This window comes from Accipiter gentilis, chromosome 5, assembly GCF_929443795.1.
Source record: "Accipiter gentilis chromosome 5, bAccGen1.1, whole genome shotgun sequence".
Taxonomy (NCBI): domain Eukaryota; kingdom Metazoa; phylum Chordata; class Aves; order Accipitriformes; family Accipitridae; genus Astur; species Astur gentilis.
In genome coordinates this window covers 21,988,670-22,005,968 of record NC_064884.1, presented here as the reverse complement: position 1 = coordinate 22,005,968, position 17,299 = coordinate 21,988,670, and the positions used below count along the sequence as shown (strand labels likewise).

Genomic DNA, 17,299 nt, shown 5'->3' with positions numbered 1-17,299 from the left:
AAAGTAAACCTGGACAATGACCTAAATCTACTGTTCAGGTTTACAGTTCCAGATTGCTTTTCAGAAGTAATAAAGTCTTGCTGCTTTAGCTGACACATGACTGACTGAACCTCTCTGGAGCATTACACTGCCATGAGACAGAAGATCTAATCACACCAGTTTTCTCTAAGTCTCCCAAGTGCTTCTTATTTAATATTTCCTAAGTGTTTGGTTACTCTTCATATTATTTGTTATGTATCCTTAGCCAAAATATAACTTACCTGAATGAGTTATTAAATACAAAATTTAATGGTTGTCATTTTAGGTCAGGATAGTTAAGCAAAAAGTTCATTACAGAAGACAGCATGTTTTGCCTGCGAGTGTATGTGTTCTGGTATCTGGTTCCAAATAATGGAGACTTTATAGACCGTCTGCAATTGGTACATCTCAAGCCCTGGTTTGCAACAGGATGGGGGATTGCATGAACTGGGCTGATACACTCTGCTGAGAGAATATAATTGTTGGTGCTGTATAAACACCTCAGGGAGATAAGATCTCTTTGGAAGCTCTGTAATCCGAAGAGCTGGGGGATGTAACTGGAAAGCCTCGAAACCTCAGGCTGAGGTTTGGGTAATGAGATTGGCATATCTGGTCTGTAACTGCAAGGAGAGAGAGTCTGAAACACATGGCTGAAGTACTTGGAATCAAAGGGAAATTGTGTTTATCAAACTGTTTTTCCAGATTACTGTACTGTGTTAAATTTTATACTTATGGTCTGTTGATACCAAGTGAGAGTAGAATTTACCTTTCTTATACACAGTATAAAGCATGTATGTGTGGGGGCAAGTTCAGTTTACATCTGTGGGTGAAATGCAAGTGGGCAAAATAACTTGGAAAAGTACTATCAGTTGAGAAAGTGTTAGAGAAGCAGCAGCAAAAGGAAGTGCAGCACTCCAATTTCCAAACTTATTAGAGTCAGATTATTAGAAGAGAATCTGAGGAATGTGAACAATACAAATAACTGGTGAAATCTGTTGCTATTTTCTTCCCAAAATTCTGTAGGTACTGGCTGTCATATTAATGGATGTTTTGGAAGCGAAGTAAAACCTTGGACTACCTGTAGTGTGATCTGGGGCCATTGTGTGTGTATTTTTTCCCTCCCTGTTTGGTGATGCCTGTTTTCATGACAGCAGTGGGCATCACCAGGTGTGATGGTTATACCCATCACACCAGATGTGACAGTAATCAGTTGGAGTTTGGGATTAGTGCTAACTGCATCTTCAGTGTCTTTGTTGCCTTATGATGCCTCAATGCTTGTGTTTCCAGTCTCATTGTCCCATTTATTTTATTCACGCACTGGCCTTTCACTCAGCTGCCTGAGATGGAAAAAGCTTGGTTACTCACCAGAAGTTGCCCCATCATTTTAGTTTTCTATTTCAAAAGTAGTAGAAATGTATTTCAGTTTATAACTATTTTAGTGCCTGAGGGTGTCAGTACTGTAACAGTTGCTGTCCTTGTTTCATTGGCTGTTCTCAGCAATGTGGTCCAACTGAGGGAGCACATCTATCTGATGGAGCTCTGCACTTTGACTACTTTGCCACTTTTTTTTCAGAGATGGTAGCAAATGGCTTTTTGGTCAGTGTGTGCTGACAAAGAGCTAATACTTTCTGCACTTATTTCTGGGATTCATTGCCATATCAGTAAAGTCCGTCAGAGGTAGGAAATGGAAGGGATGTTAAAAGAAGCAAGCTGTGCTGCAGCTGTCCAGGTTGTATGTGTCTCATGGAAGGTGCTCTGTCTTCAGCTCTGCTACCACTACGCTCCATCTCACAGCTTACACTTAGAGGCAGGAGATTTGTTCCCACTTAAATACTTCAGGAGCTTATGCTGTTAAGTAAGTTAATATCCAAATGGAAAAAGAACTTAATTTCTAGACTGTCCATTGTCTTCTCTTGATTGAGGCAAAATAACTGTCAAGGAGAGGAAGGGAATGGCGGGGGGGGAAAAAGAGAGGAAGGAAAGCATGAGACCAACAAAGGCTTGGTAAAGCTCCTGTGCTGCCCCAATTCTACAGGAACAAGAGAAACCTCAGGTGACATCCCAAGAGAAGACCTCAAAGAAAATAGTGCTATGGAAGCCAAGTGCACTCAATTTTTGAGGAGAGGACAGTAAGATAACTTGTCAGACGAGGATGGAAATGAATCTTAGCTTTGTTGGGTGATAGATTTTGGTGATGGTAGTTTTGCTGGGAAAGATGAACCAAGGAAATGGGACAGTTAAATTGGAGACACTTGGGGACAGCTTCATTGAAAAGAGACAGAGAGAATTAAGGAAGGTGGAGCTGTAGTTGGAGGGAGCCTTTGTTTCAGATGGGCAAACTGAGCGTATTCTCTTGGGAAAGAGCAAGGAGGACAAGATGGTTGAGGTAGCAAGTAAAGGCAGATGAGAGAGTCTAGAAAACACGAAGCTGTCAGGAAATGTCTGATAGAAGGGTATGTTGTGATGAGGAAAGGAAAAATGAGGAGAAATGATACTGCATAAGGAAGAAGTTGCGCATTTTCCCCCCTGAAATTCTCTTATTTTTATTTCCTAGGAAGGCTGTTGGGAAGTCTGACTCTGAAGAAAAAATAAAAAATGGAGGTGCTGTTAAAGAATGTATTAATATAAAGCATGCATTGAAAGTTATTTTAGGATCTCCATGTTTATTTTGGTAGAATATTGTGCAAAACACCTTTGAGTTAAATGAGTGTTTCTTTTGTGGACTGGAAGAGCTTACTCAGTGCTGTAGGTCTGGTGCAGGTACAAAAACATGCAATCAATAGTCATTAATCCAAAGCTGCCAGGAAGCCTGGGGAGGAGAGCCTCTAGTTAGGTGGAAAAGAACCGGGTCCGCCGTAACTGAGGGAGAGAAGAGGGGAATCTGGTAATTCCATGTGGATCAGTTGAGCAATTAAAGAGAGCTTGATTTTGACACCTCTTTACAAAAGGCTTTTATGCAATCCAGATGATTTGCTCCAAATGCTGTGTTGCTGAATGTATAAGAGAATTTCTGAAAATGTTGCTACCTAAGAATGGCATCCAACAGTCTGACAGTTTATCAGCATTCTTTGGATAAATCTAGTTAATGTTTGCTAGGACACAATGTCCTGTTCATTGTGTGTGATCAATATCTTGTACAAATTTGAAATATGTATAGACACACGTAAGCACATGCATGCATACATCTATATATCAAATGCTAAATGCAGAAATGCTTTAATATGCTATAATCAGGTGCCTTGTTCACTTCTTGTGTATAGACATATATAGATTTTCACTTCCAGTATATAGATGTTGTGTATGTATATGTTGTTGGACTTGGCATTACAGTTTAGGCTTGTGGTTTTATTTAAAAGTTTTGTGAGACTTGATATCCAGAAGAAATTCTGTAAACGGATGAAGGCCTATAGTTTTTCACACAGAGATGGATTTGGGGTAATTTTTGTAGCTCATCTCTAGAATTGTGAAAATAAATATTTTTGCATATGCATTTAAGCATGAGCATAAAGTGAACGTGTATTCTGTGGTGATCTTTGCCAATTTAAATTTACATGGATTTTCCAGTAGGAAACAGTAGAGAATTCATTGCAGAGACACCGGCACTGCCTTCAGTACCTATTGTGGTGGAGCAATGTACTTGTATTTTGCCTGGGATTTGTCTGTGGTTGTTAAAATTGTGTTTTAATGTTGGGAATTCTTGTGGCCTGTGGTGAGCATAACAGATGATCTGCAAACCTTTGTGAACTGAATATGATGATAATTGCCTGTAACTGCAGAAGCCTGAATCTGGTGAGGAGCGAATCACCATTTCAGTCCCAATCCCTAATTTACTCCTATTTAAGAATTGCCTTTGTCATATTTTATAAAACATCATGTAAGCAAAAAGCACTATGTTGAACATAATGCAGCATGCTGTGATACAGATATAACTGGATCCACTGGTGGGACAGTGCCCCTGCCCCCCTGTTGGAAAGAAGGGCAGCTTAAATATAGGTTTCGACTTTCCTGTGATTGCCAGTGGCACATTCTTTAATAACTTACAATGGATTACAATAATGAACAATGAACTTTGAGAGCAGAGATTGTAAAATGTGTTTGTTTTGGGATTGAAGTTTATCTTCAGAAGGTTACTGGTAAGGACGTCCTTCTCTCTTATCTGCTTATTGTAGATAAAAATTGTAATTTTATGAGGTGAAAGGTTAGTATTCATCTATGCAATCTTTTTCTGTCATTTAATAATCCATCTGTTAGAAAATAATTTTACAGGAATGTTAAAAATACATGTCTCAAAAGAAGCTATGGTAGAAGGTTTGTTCTGCTAGTTATAAAACCTAAGCTGTTTCAAGAATAGTAATTGCTTAGTGCTTCATAGCTATTTTTCTGAACAATTTAAAAAAAAGTTGGTGCTTTATTCTGAAAAAGTTCAAAGGCCGTGAGTATGAATGGTTCTTGGTTATTTCTGTCTTTCAAGAGACAGTATTTGTTCTATTACTGAGTATTTTTGCCTTCCTCTTTCTGTGGAGAAAAATGATAAATCTATGCGCAGTACCAGAGACCATAACCATTACTATTTTGGTAGCCAAAACTGCTGAAATAGCTTATCCGGTACACCTATAGAAGAAACAAAGAATGTCTGCTCAGTATTAATCTTCAACACTTAAAAAATGAAAATGCATTTCTTTCAGAATGGAGAGATGCTGTTCTCTTGAATTTAGGATTCATCATTCCTTTGTTTGACTTTTCATTTTAGTTTGTTTGCTCAAAGGCCAGTCGATGTAGTAGATGTCTTTGCAGACTGATCAATAGAGGAAAGGTAGAAGGGAAAAGGACTAATAAGATTTTAGTAGGTATATTCAAGGTAAGGGTATTAAGGGGGACAGAGATGTTCTTTGCCCCCAAGTCTCTGTCTTGTTGATTTTTATCTTCCTGTGATGTGCCTGACTTGACTTGTCAGTAACTTGTCTCCTCTGCTCTGATCCAGATTCATTTGTTCAGCTCCTTAAGCATCTAGCCCTTTCGTACTTGTCCCTGCAAACTGAGAATACGAGGTGAATAGCTATAGCTTTCTGCTCTAAATAAATGGAAGAAACTACAAAGTTTCTGTATTTAATTCTTTTATTATTAATGATATAATGCCTGAAAACTTTAAAAATATCCCAGAAAAATATGCCTGGAAAATCCCTTCTGAGTTATTATAACATATTGTCCTTGACCAGTGGTGGGGTAAACTAGATCTGTATCATTCCTGACTGATGTTTATTTTATCGATATCAGAGAGATTCCACAGCCATTACTTTTGGTGCTTCATCATCTTTACTACTAATTTCTGATGCAGAAGTACTTTGAAAAATAAATATTTCACTGTCACAATCTCAAATGCAAGCTTCTGCTTTAACTAGGAAATTACGAAATTAATCTGACTTGTCTGGTTTTGTTAAGTAAGGCATGTGATATTACATATAACCAAATCATAGTGACAGTTTAAATGGTTTCAATGTTACTGGTCTAATGTTTTCAGAAGTAGGAAGATAATTTTCAGAGAGACGTGTTGAAATAGAATCTGAGTATCTGGAGGTCTGGCATATCTGGTATATCTAGAGGCCTTTTCAAGGTCTTTCTCTTTGTAGTCTTGCTGAAGGTCTGAAGTGTACACCCTAGACATGACATGTTACAAGGATGTCAGTTAATATACTTTGAAAGATTCAGTTATTGATTCTGTTCTTCTGTTTGGGGGGTTTTTTGGTGTGTTTGGGTTTTTGGTGGTTTTTTTTTTTTTGTGGGTGGGTGTTTGGGGTTTTCTATTTGTTTTCCATGGTGTGGATTTTTTTTTTACTTTACAAAAACATCTTAAATTTAAAGACAAAAAAGCTGTGGATACCATTGAGTATCTATGGAGATGTATTCTGATTTTTTAAAAAGTGATATTAGTTTATGCAGACAGAAGCACAAGTTGGTTTAAGCTCTTTCTTCTTCAGGTTCACATATTTTCAATGTCTCATGCACTTGAGAACCACCTTGTTCTTTTGCTTTTTCATTCACAAATGTGAATTTGATAGGTTTCACTGTCATTTTGCTAACCATGAGCAATTTATTTCTTTCAACTCTGGTAGGAACAGAAAAAAGGGAGTCAAACCAGTTATTAGGTGTGGCTTGGGGTTGTTCTTCTATCCTAACCCTATGTGGGAATTACGCTACTAATGCTGAAGTAAAGGTGTTGCATGTCAAACTGATTTGTGCAAAACTACTGTGGAGCAATGAATTAGTGTGAGCGTGGTTAACAGAATTTAGCTTGCATTCTGTTGCTTCACTGTGACAAAAGCCATTTTATAGTTGATTTCTTTGCTGTTATGTGATTCTAGAGAACTTGCATGTGCTGCCTTCTCCATGAAATTGTTCCACTTGTAAATTAAGGTCCTATGATTATCCTTCATATATATATATGTGTATGTGTGTGTACATATATATGGGTTTCTTTGGTCTGTAGTCATTACTGATAAAAAAAAGGTCATCACAGAAAAGGAAGTAACAACTGGTCTCTTAAACTTCTGGTATGTTAAACCAAAATGCAGAAAAGTTTTGAGGTGCAAAAACCAAGTAAGAAAGTATCAAAAAGAGCATACAAGATAATTTAGGAGTTACCATATCAGTCAGCTCAATAATCCAGGCCAGCATGATCCTTTAGGCCTGGATACTCACATGGAAACAAATGGGGATTAAGATAATAGGGTTTAGGCCTTGGATTTTAAAAAACCTTCCTTATTATGGCTATTCAGATTGTCAGCATTTGGCAACCAAGCCTCTGTGAGCTCACTCTACAAGCGCAGAGAGTAGGGCAAGATTGCTCGAGGTATATTGCATTGTCTCTTGAAAGAGTCTCTCTTTCCCCATGGACTTGAGCCATTATGTTTGAGTCGTTAGGGATAACACTTGTCATGGCTAAAAATGGTTGCTGGAGAATCTTTTATAGTTTAAAACTTTTCTTTGTTGATAGATTATATTATGTTCTTACTAGGTTCTAGTGGAAGGAGATAGCAAACCTGTCTGAGTTAGGTAGTCCAGGTGATTTACACAAATAGTGCTCCCATCATCCCACAAATGATTCATAGGCAAGAGTTATCCTAAACAAGCAGGTGTTACTCAGGGGCAGGTGTTCCAGCAGAATACCTCTAGCAAGTATTAATAATTGTAAAATGCATACATGAAAATTTTCAATTCACCCTTTCTAAAGATAAAGGTGTTATATGCAATCCAAACTACAGTGAATGTCTGGAAGAAACACAGTCAACACTGAACATTAGCCCTGCTATTTAATATCAGTGAAATCAAATTATTTTGGGGGTCAACAGTTTCACAAAATCGCAGAATGGTCAAGGTTGGAAGGCACCTCTGGAGCTCATCTGGTCCAACCCCCCTGCTTGAGCAGGGCCACCTAGAGCCAGTTGGCCAGGACCAAGTCCAGATGGCTTCTGAATATCTCCAAGGATGAAGACTTCACAACCTCCCTGGGCAGCCTGTGCCAGTGCTCAGTCACCATCAAAGTAAAAAAGTTTTTACTGATGTTCAGAGGGAACCTCCTGTGTTTCAGTTTGTGCCCATTGCCTCTGATCCTGTCGCTGGACACCACTGAAAAGAGCCTGGCTGTGTTATCCCAGAGGCGCTACCACCATCATTGATGGGCTCGGCGTCGGCCAGCAGTGGGTCTGTCTTGGAGCCGGCTGGCACTGGCTCCGTCAGACATGGGGGAACCTTCTAGCAGCTTCTCACAGAAGCCACCCCTGTAACCACCCTCTCCCTTACCCCCCCGCCCCTCCCCCCTCCCCCCCATCCCCAGCCTTGCCACACAAATCCAATACAGGAGCCCAGAACTGGACCCAGCATTCTAGATGTGGCCTCACCAGTGCAGAGTAGAGGGGAAGAGTCACTTCCATCAACCCGCTGGTAACACTTTTGTCTTATGTAGCTCAGGGTACCGTTAGCCTCCTTTGCCACAAGAGCACATTGCTGGCTCATGTTCAGCTTGGCGTCTGCCATGACACCTTGCTCCTTTTCTGCCAGCTGCTTTCCAGCTGGGTGGCCCCCAGTATATGCTGGTCCTCAGGAATGTCTTCCTTGCTTCTGACTTTCCTCTTGGTCTCTGGGTCCTTGGATTTCAGAAGGTCAATCTTACTAGCAAAGGCTGAGGTGACAAAGGCAATCAGTACCTCAGTCTTTTCCAAGTCCTGTGTCACCAGGGCCCTTGTCCCATTCAGCAGCAGGCCAACTTTCCCTAGTCTTCCTTTTGCTACTCATATACTTACAGAAGTCTTTCTTGTTGCCCTTGACATCACTTGCCAGATTGAACTCTGCCAGATTCAGTTCAGCTTATTGGATATTGTGCAGGACTGAGAGTAAGGAAACGTTTTGATGTCATACCTCCTGTGTGTTCAGACATAAGCTGCTTGTACAGATGGCTGTCCTCTTCTGTGTTTGTCCAGCACCAACATGTTGTGATTAATGCAAAAATAGAGATGATAAAATAAGACGATATACAGAATTTGCAGATAGAACTATTGCTACTGCGTGTTGAAGTACATTTTGGAGATAACGCCAGAGTAATTTCCTATACAAACAGTGCTAGCTTCATTATTAATGTGCTGATGCAATGAATATCTCCACAGTACTGTTTGACATAGCCTGTCCATTACTTTGAGTGAGTTGCTTTTTTTTTTTATTAATTTTTTTCATTAATTTTTTTTTTTCCTTGGCAGTATTTAATCTGTGTTTATTAAATACCTGTTAAACTGTATCTAGTAAACTTCCCTCCACTTGTGTTAGAAAATATTTTGTCCTAAGTACCCGGAGTTAAGAGGTGTTGATGTTGTTCCACACTATTCATGGTGACACAGAGTTAGGAGATACTCTGCAGTTTTGCCTTTTTGGCGCTTGCTTCCTTCCTGACACTAGCAACTGTCATAATTTAGGACAACTGGATGTTTTTGGCCCCTGAATTCTGCTTGCAACTGTTCTCTGTTCTCATATTAGCAAGAACCTCCCACTCAGAGCTTTTTAAAAATATTTTTTTAAAGTATTTTTGTCAAATTATGTCTCTGAAATATGCTAGGTGCTAATTTTATTCTCTGAAAAAGGCTCATACTCTTCTGCACTCTGCTGTGAATGGACCCCTTACAAGAATGACTTCATTCAGAATTTGACTGTATATTTTTATACTTTAATTCCTTTCTGGGAGGGGCTGTCCTTCAAACAGTCTGAGTATGAACCCTTTTGGAGGAAGTGGCAGAGTGTGATAGCTCCAGTTATAGCTCATGTGAGTCTTATTATGGAGGAGCAGAAAAGAAAAGGGAGAGGAAAGGAGCAAGGTACCTGTCAGCACCTTGATTGGTGGTTGCTGGAATTAAAACGTGGTATTGAACAGCATCTTTTTCTGGAGCAAGCACATGCATGGATATGGATTTGACTTTCTGCATAGGTGTTTCAAATTGTTTTGACTGCTGTTCTGAAAATAAACAATTTTAGAGATTTTTCTCTGATATGGACTGGAAAAAGTTGTTCTAGAAAGCAATATGTAGGGTGCAACATGAACCTATGAATTTTGTCTGTTGGTTTTAGTCTGCTTGGCTTGTTGTTTTGGGGTTTTGGGGTTGGGTTTTTTTTGTTTTAAATTGAATATGGAAAAGATCCCATGGTTGGGAAACTCAGAATTTTATTTATCTATATAGTATTGAAGCAGATATTATTTCAAGGGATAATGGTTATGATTACTGAGTGTGTTCAAATGTATCAGTAATTTGGCTGGGAATACCTATGGTTTGAGATGGAGGTGGGTTTTTTTGGGGTTTTTTTGGTTTTGTTTTGTTTTGGGTTTTTTTAAATAATGTTCCCCATATGGTAGGGAATTCCCAAGGATCACAAAGTCAGAAAGGACTGACCTCTGCTCTAGGTTTAGAAAAGTACAGTGGCATCATGCCAGACTTGTACTGTTGCATTTTCTAGTAGCTACCCATGTTCAAAAGGACTGCTTCTGTCCTACTGGAAAGCATTTTCTTCAAGTTTTGGTCTATCACCAAAATAAGTGAAATATTAAGTATCTCATTGATTCTTAACTTGTTTCTTACTGCTACTGTCCTAGTTTTAGCCTTTAAACGTCGTGATTTACCATGCTATAAAGGTTTTTGTTTCCCATGGTTAAAAGTCATGCCTTTGCATGCAGTGTTATTGTTTTTAAATCTCAATCATTTAAGAGCTTTCATCCTTAAACAAATGTTTTGGTTTATTGAAGATCTTGTGTTTGCAGACTATGTAAGGATGCTTTTTCTTCAACTTCTTCAGTCATTCAAGAGCAGGGTGGGTTTTTGTAAGACTGTAAGTATTCCCAGATGATAAACTACTACTGTTTCAAAGCCAGAGCAGCTGTAACTCTTCTGTGTGTGGTGCTTCATCCAGACATTTTCTATGCATGATCCTAGAAACATTTGGCATAAGCACAGATAAGTGGAAGGATGTGAGGTTTTTCCTCATGTTCCTAACTAACATAGGGTCTCCAGGGTCACTGAATCTAGTCTCTAGCTTCCCCTGCATCAGATAACTGTGTCATACAGGCCCTTTCAGAGGTTTATTATGCTTCATCTTAATTATGTGTTTTCCTGCAACCTGTATGTTGTTTGTGGAGGTAAAATATTGTTACTCTCCTCATGTTTAAATTGTGTAGCTCAGCTAAAGCTCACCTACAGTTCTTGCTTACATGTAAAGAGACAGGTTTAGGGTTGGGGTCCAGTCCCCCGTCCCGTCCCCGTCCCCCCCCCCCCCCTTTTTTTTTTTTTTTAACCGTCTCTCTTTTTTGTTTTCCAGGATTGAGTAGTGGAGCTAGCTCATTTACAACTAATAAATTCTTGGAAGGTTTACCCTTTTGGACCCCTTGGTAGGCATGTTTTCTGAGTGTTTCCTCACCACAGAGCATGAACTGAGATGTGGCTTGGAATATAGGCTTCCCCATTTTGAGTGGACCTTAAATATGAATTTGAGTTGAGAGAGGAGGTATTTATATCAAGGTTCCCTGTGGGTGATTCTGAGACAGTCGAAGGATCTGTGAGCTGACCAGCTCTGCTTGTAAGGATGCTAGTGAGAAGATAGCTTTAACTCCTTTTGGTTTTCAATCTCAGGAGGTGTGTAACTGAGAAAAAAAGAAGTAATAGGGTGTTAGCTGACTTGGCAGAATTGAGATCCCAAAGTTTTCACCCAAGTGTTTGATTTGCTGTGCTGGAAATTCTCCTGGGCCCTGTCAGCAGCAAAGGCTGCCTCACAGCATTACTTAAGCATTCATACGGAAGTAATTATGTTTTCATGATTTCTAAATTAAATCAGTAAAATTATCTATAACTTTTACAAGGGAAACGCTTTTTATTATGTTGATAAAATTTTTATATGTTAGGTAAAAATTTGTTTAGCTGTCCCTTTCAGCCAGCTTCCATCAAGTATTTCTTTTGTAACATGATGCTATTTTCATGTTTATATTAATTTTTAGTTTCTTGGTAATTAAAACCTTTGATTTAGTATTTTAAAATGCCTTTAACACTACAAAAAGATTGGATAGAACTAGAAGCTTGTCAGGGAATAGGATTCATAGTGTTTTATGTATAACTGGTCTTGCTGTTCATGGCTTTTCATATGCAGGAAGTTATTTTATTACAAAACAAACTTGCTCCTATGTGCTGTTTAATCTTAACCAATTCTAGTGTAAGTACTGGGTTCAAGTACTGTAGTCACCCTACTGTGCTTTTACAAAAATTAAAATGAATCAAGGAAGGAGATGTGTATGAAGTAGAAAAAATAAATAATTTTAAATGTTTTCTTTTTATATTCTTACGAAAGACTTTAAGGCTTTATATCTGGTAAGGTTAATTAATATAATTCCACTGCTTCTTTTGGTTCCAAGTAATTTATTCTTCATTTGTTTTATTCACAAGTTGAATACGTATGATGTGTGAGGTGTCAAAAGTAGATCAAAATGCACACCATCAGGATTATGCATACTAGAACAGTGAGGAAAGAGCACAAAGTTTCCAGTAATTCTGGACTCTAGTTGAGGGGGGTTTGGGTTTTGTTTTGTTTTTAATTATACTGTGATTTATCACAGACATGATACCTTCTGTTTGCTTACAGCTCTCTAATACACCTTTCCACCAAGCATTGGAATTGATCTATTTACAAATTTGATTTCAGATAATTAAGCTAGTAGAAGCCCTCCTGTAGCTGAACAAAAATGTGTTGCAAGTTTAATGCTTTGTGGAAATTACAAGATCTATTTCTTTTTTTGTTGTTGTTGTTTCTATTTCCATCTCATATTCCTTTTCAGCTCTCTCTAAAGATCTATGTTAGAGCCTAGCAGGAAAAAATAGTCAATGAAACACTACATTTCTGTTGTAACTAAGCATGTTAATACTCACTTTTATCTAATTGATCTATGGATGTTTGCTTCATATATATGATGGTCTGACAGGACTGTTGTCAAAACTGTGGTAGATTCTTGCCACCTTCAGTACTGTGAGTAGTCAGAACTAGTCAAGTGGAGGAAGGACAAGGAAGGTCTCAAACTATACTGAAAATACCCTGTTTGGTGTTGGTGGTGTATAGTCTACAAGAACACAGCTTTTACAAAATTTAGGGAGAATTATGTTCTAAGAGTAGGCTTCGGGCTACAGAGCTGTTCTCTCTCTTTCCTGACTGCGTTTTGTACTTAATTGACTATATATGCTTTGGGAATGCTTATTTTCATCAGTGCCTCAAATGAGCTAATAATGAAGATGCCTAAATTTTTTGGATCCTGATAAGAGTTAAAAGCATGGTGAGGCTGGTCCTTAAAATGTATATTTTGTATATTCCAGCAAGTGCAGGCTTAGTCTTCATGGTGATTACAGTATGCAAGGTTAGGGCTGTGTAGGAACATGAAGGTTTGAGTAGTTCTTAAGCATTAGATTTCAGCAACTAAATCTCTTTAGGGGGTCTCTGCTGTAATAATTACTACTTTTTCCATTGCATTCAAATACTATTGAGTATTTAAGATGTTCACAGACATTTATTTCTGGAATAATATTAGGTGAAGAGTGATTGTCATCATCTGCATTTTAGAGCTGGGATGTAAAAACAGAGTATATGCTACTTTGCGGTGCCCGATACAAAACAGCTAGAATATTTTTTTTCCTCTTTTTTGCTGTATGTTGCACATCATACATTTAATTTTGAACCTTGGAACCCTTTAGAGGGGTCAGCAAGCATATAGATATGGGTGATCTGTTTGATACAGGCTAGGTAGGTTTCCAAAAGGCTTTTGACTGTGTCCCTCTACAAAAGCTTGTAGTGAAGCTAAGCTGCCATTCTATGAGAAGAACGATACTTCCATAGATAGATAATTGTTTCAGAGGAAAAAGAGAAGACAGGAATAAATTGTCAGTATGCCCGGAAGTAGTCACTAAGGCATCCTATAGAGATTTATGCTTTTCAGCATGCTCATAATGGACCAGAGTGGGGGCCAGAGAACAGTATAAAGACAAAAGTTTGTAGGTGAAAACTACTTTGGAATAGCAAGGACAGTATGTGATGGTGAGGGCCTGTAGAAGGACTGTCACAATATCACCAACTGTGAGTGATTGGGCAATAAAATGGCAGGCAAATTTTAGTGTAGATAACGAGATATAAAATAATACACTCTGCATAAAATCCTAATTTCACACACATAATGGTGGACTTGGAGCTTGCCATGGGCACTCTGTAGCAAGATCGTGGGGTTCATAAAAATGTCAGCTAAGAGCACAATGATGGTCAAAAAAAGCAAATGAAGTGTTAAGAATGGTTAAGGAAGTTCAGTATAAATTAGATAATTATATTATGCTGTTGTGGATGAGTCATAATTTATACATCTTGATCACTGTGTGCCAGCTCTTCTGTCATTATCTTCAAAGAATATAGCGGAGTTAGAAAGAGCTTTAGAGAAGGATGAGAAGGATAATCAAAGAAAAGGGAATGGTTTCTATATGAGATTGACTGGATAATCTGGGACTCTTCAAATTTGAGACAAAATTACTTGGGGACATAAAATAGAGGTGTACAAAATTGTGAATAATATAGTAGGATGATTGGGATCAATTTGTCATTGATTTGGGTCATTACAGGAAGCCAGGTACAAAACAGACAAATGAAAACGTCTCTTAATGCTGTCAGTAGTAAACCCTTGGATTTTCCCAAATGATATTGTGTTCACTAAAAGCTTGCGTGGTTTTGGGGGGAAAATGGACCAATATATGGACAAGAGATGCATTAGTGGTGGCTAAATAGGTAGGAGTGTGTCCAGTTCAGGGAGTTCTGACACTGCATCTTCATTTGCATCTGAATGCAGGCACTTCATAAACAAGGACATGCCATTTTATTTGGAGAATTAACTAACTATTTGAGTATCACCTAGGAACTGTGTAGAAAATTCAGGGATCAAATCTAATTCCCTCAAGTAGCATTTGAATTACCTGAGCTATTCAGCATTTCCCATTCTCATTCATTGTGGTGATGTTGCTATAAATGAGACAGGATAGCTGTCTCCACAGCCCTGCTCTGTGCAAGCCCAATTCATCCCCTGAAAATAGTGTCTCTTCATTAAAGGAAGCGAACATCTCTCAGAAGTGCACTAGATGAGCATGCAATTAAACTGTAGTAAATGGAAGGACATTTACAGTTGCACAGGCAACTAATGTTTTCTGGCTAGAGTGATAATCTGCATTATTTTTCAGCTAAAGAGAAAGTGTTTAAGCCATTCTTTCTAGGACTGTAGACTGAACAGCAGTGCAGTCCAAGTGCAGGATTCACTCCCAAAGCACTGATGTCTTATTAGGGTAAACATTCTCTGGTGAAAGGAATAGCTCAACATTCTGGTTTTTCTCAATTAGCATGTGTGTATGTGAAGAAAAGAACTACCTCAGGTTCTGGTCTGACTTGTCAGCATTTTAAATTGCTGTTTTGACCTATATATGCAGTTCCAGTTTTCCATTTCCCATTTTAAATGTGAACAGATATTATCAAATTAAAGCCTGATGCTGCAACTTTTGCTTTATAGTGTCTTTAGTTATGAATGTTTCATAGCTGTATTTATTTATACCAGTTATGAATGTAAAATAAAAAATAATTTAGTACTGTATATGTGAAATCTCAGCTCTCTAATATCTCTGTCTTTTTAATCACTTTATTTTTCCTTTACTTACCTCATAAACATTGTTCCCTATAATATTTTGTAGGGTTCTTGCATTTCTATATTTCTTGATGTTTTTTTGGTTTGTTGGGTTGATTTTTTTTTTTCTTCTCATGGATTACCATGTCTTAATCTTAATCTTTCCTGTGAACTTTGCCTTTTTTGATAACTTCCTGCTCTTGGAGGGGGGGGATTCATTAAATTAATCGGAAAGAGGTAGGAGAAAAACAAGTAATTTCATTCCCAGCTCTGTCCCAAGAAACATTACTTTCTTCCCTCTGACCCCAGTGTAGGAAGGTATCAACATACAGGGCAGAGACACGCTTACATGAGGCCAAGCTTCCCTGGGAACTGGATCTGACTTACTTCCAAATGAATTAATAACAACCCAGTTCAGAATGAGGTGTAAATTTAGTCCAGCTCTTAATACTGATGTTCAAGTTTCTTAACTGGACTTTGACACTGGTCTGCAGAAGGGATTTAAATATAATATTTATTTCCTACTGTGTTGTTTGTCTTCCACACCATACAACCATTTAGAAAAAAAAAGAGGATTCATCCAAATTATTAAAGAATTGAAGATATTCATGTTGATGTTCCTTACTGGGAACAAGTGCCAGGTCTCTGAAGATGCCTGAGAAGCTGGTGGACACTGTCAAATATTGCTCTGGTCAGAGAGGTTGTTGGACCAAAGGAGTGAAAGTAGGGCCCCCAGACATTAAATTCCTTTCCACCAAGCTGTTGTTGGCCAAGGCAGGAGGAGGAGGCGCCAGAGAATGAATTGGTTTCTGCAACTTAATTGCATTGAGGTGCAAATAAAATGAAAAGGAGGAGAAAAAAAGAAGTGGAGATAAGTGCAGCCAGAACCTCACCAAGAACTTCTGGAGAAGTTGGAAGAGGGATTGTAGCCTGGTGCTGTCAAACTATACATGCCCTACAGGCTTCCTCTTTCTGCAGTCAAAGCATAAGCTGGGAGACCCTATGAACCACATCATGAACATGCCCATATCCACCTTTCCTTGGAAGTTTTCCTTATTTTTCCCCCTTTGAGGTTGTGGAATTAGTTCTGAGTACGAACAGGCCACCTGGGGTCCCTGCCCCCTTTGATGGGAAGATAAATTGCACTTCCTGTCTGGGTGGGATGTAAGGGTAAAGAAATGCAGTGAGTGGAGCATAAGCTCACAGAAGTGTTCCTGATGCAGCGTTCAGAGCCAAGTCATGTAAATGCCAGGTATCTTGCTGAAGAGGGTAGTTTTCGTGACTGAGAGGACCAAAAGGAGCTCCAGAGGTACTTGGGAGCTGCTTGCTCCCAGGACTCTCTTGAGACTGAAGAATGCAGTGGTCATTACTTCCTGGCAAGGTGCCATGCAGATACCCCAGGAAGACGACCTTAGAGAAGTTCTTCCCACCTAAGAGAAAGGTGCTTGATGGGGACAGCATTCTCCTGCTCACCTGCAGGGGACGTTGGGTTGTTAATCCATTGCCTTTGCTGCTCCCTTACATTGACCCCAAGAATGAGAGATATAAACTACTTGAAAAGATTATGTATAGAGCAGGTGACTGCCACAGAAGACCCCAACAGATACCTACCTTCGGCAATCATGACTGCAAGTTTGTATTGTATCACTTGACTGACTCAGTCTTTACAAGTGCACTTTCCTCTTTCGTATCTTCCTTTTAGTTTAGACATTCATGCTTCATCCTTTATTTTTTTTCGTTTTACTCTCACCATATTCTACTTTTTTTCTGGCTTTTGTCCATACAAGGAGGCGTGAATCTTGACAGTAAATTTGTTCTGGTCAGCTGGTGTTGTTTTGCTACATCTGTAGCAAAAGACAGCTCTGTGGTCTGGAGCAGTCCAAGAGCAATTCTTTGTTGTTACTGCCCATTTGGGGTGGGACAAGAAGTTGGATGTGAAGACAATCTCTTTTCCTTCATGCACAGCAAATTCCCCATTGCCTCGCAAGAATGAATGAAGTTAATGACTACTACATAAATCTCATGGTACAGCTGTTCTTTTCATTGCCACTGGGGAGTGCTGCACTGTTTCTGTGC

General features: G+C 38.8%; 1 protein-coding gene across 5 annotated transcripts in view; it reads left to right on the top strand.

Annotated features, from left to right (window-relative positions):
* PTPRK (protein tyrosine phosphatase receptor type K) overlaps positions 1-17,299 on the top strand; it is a 440,573-nt gene that overhangs the window by 179,309 nt on the left and 243,965 nt on the right. The window lies entirely within an intron of this gene.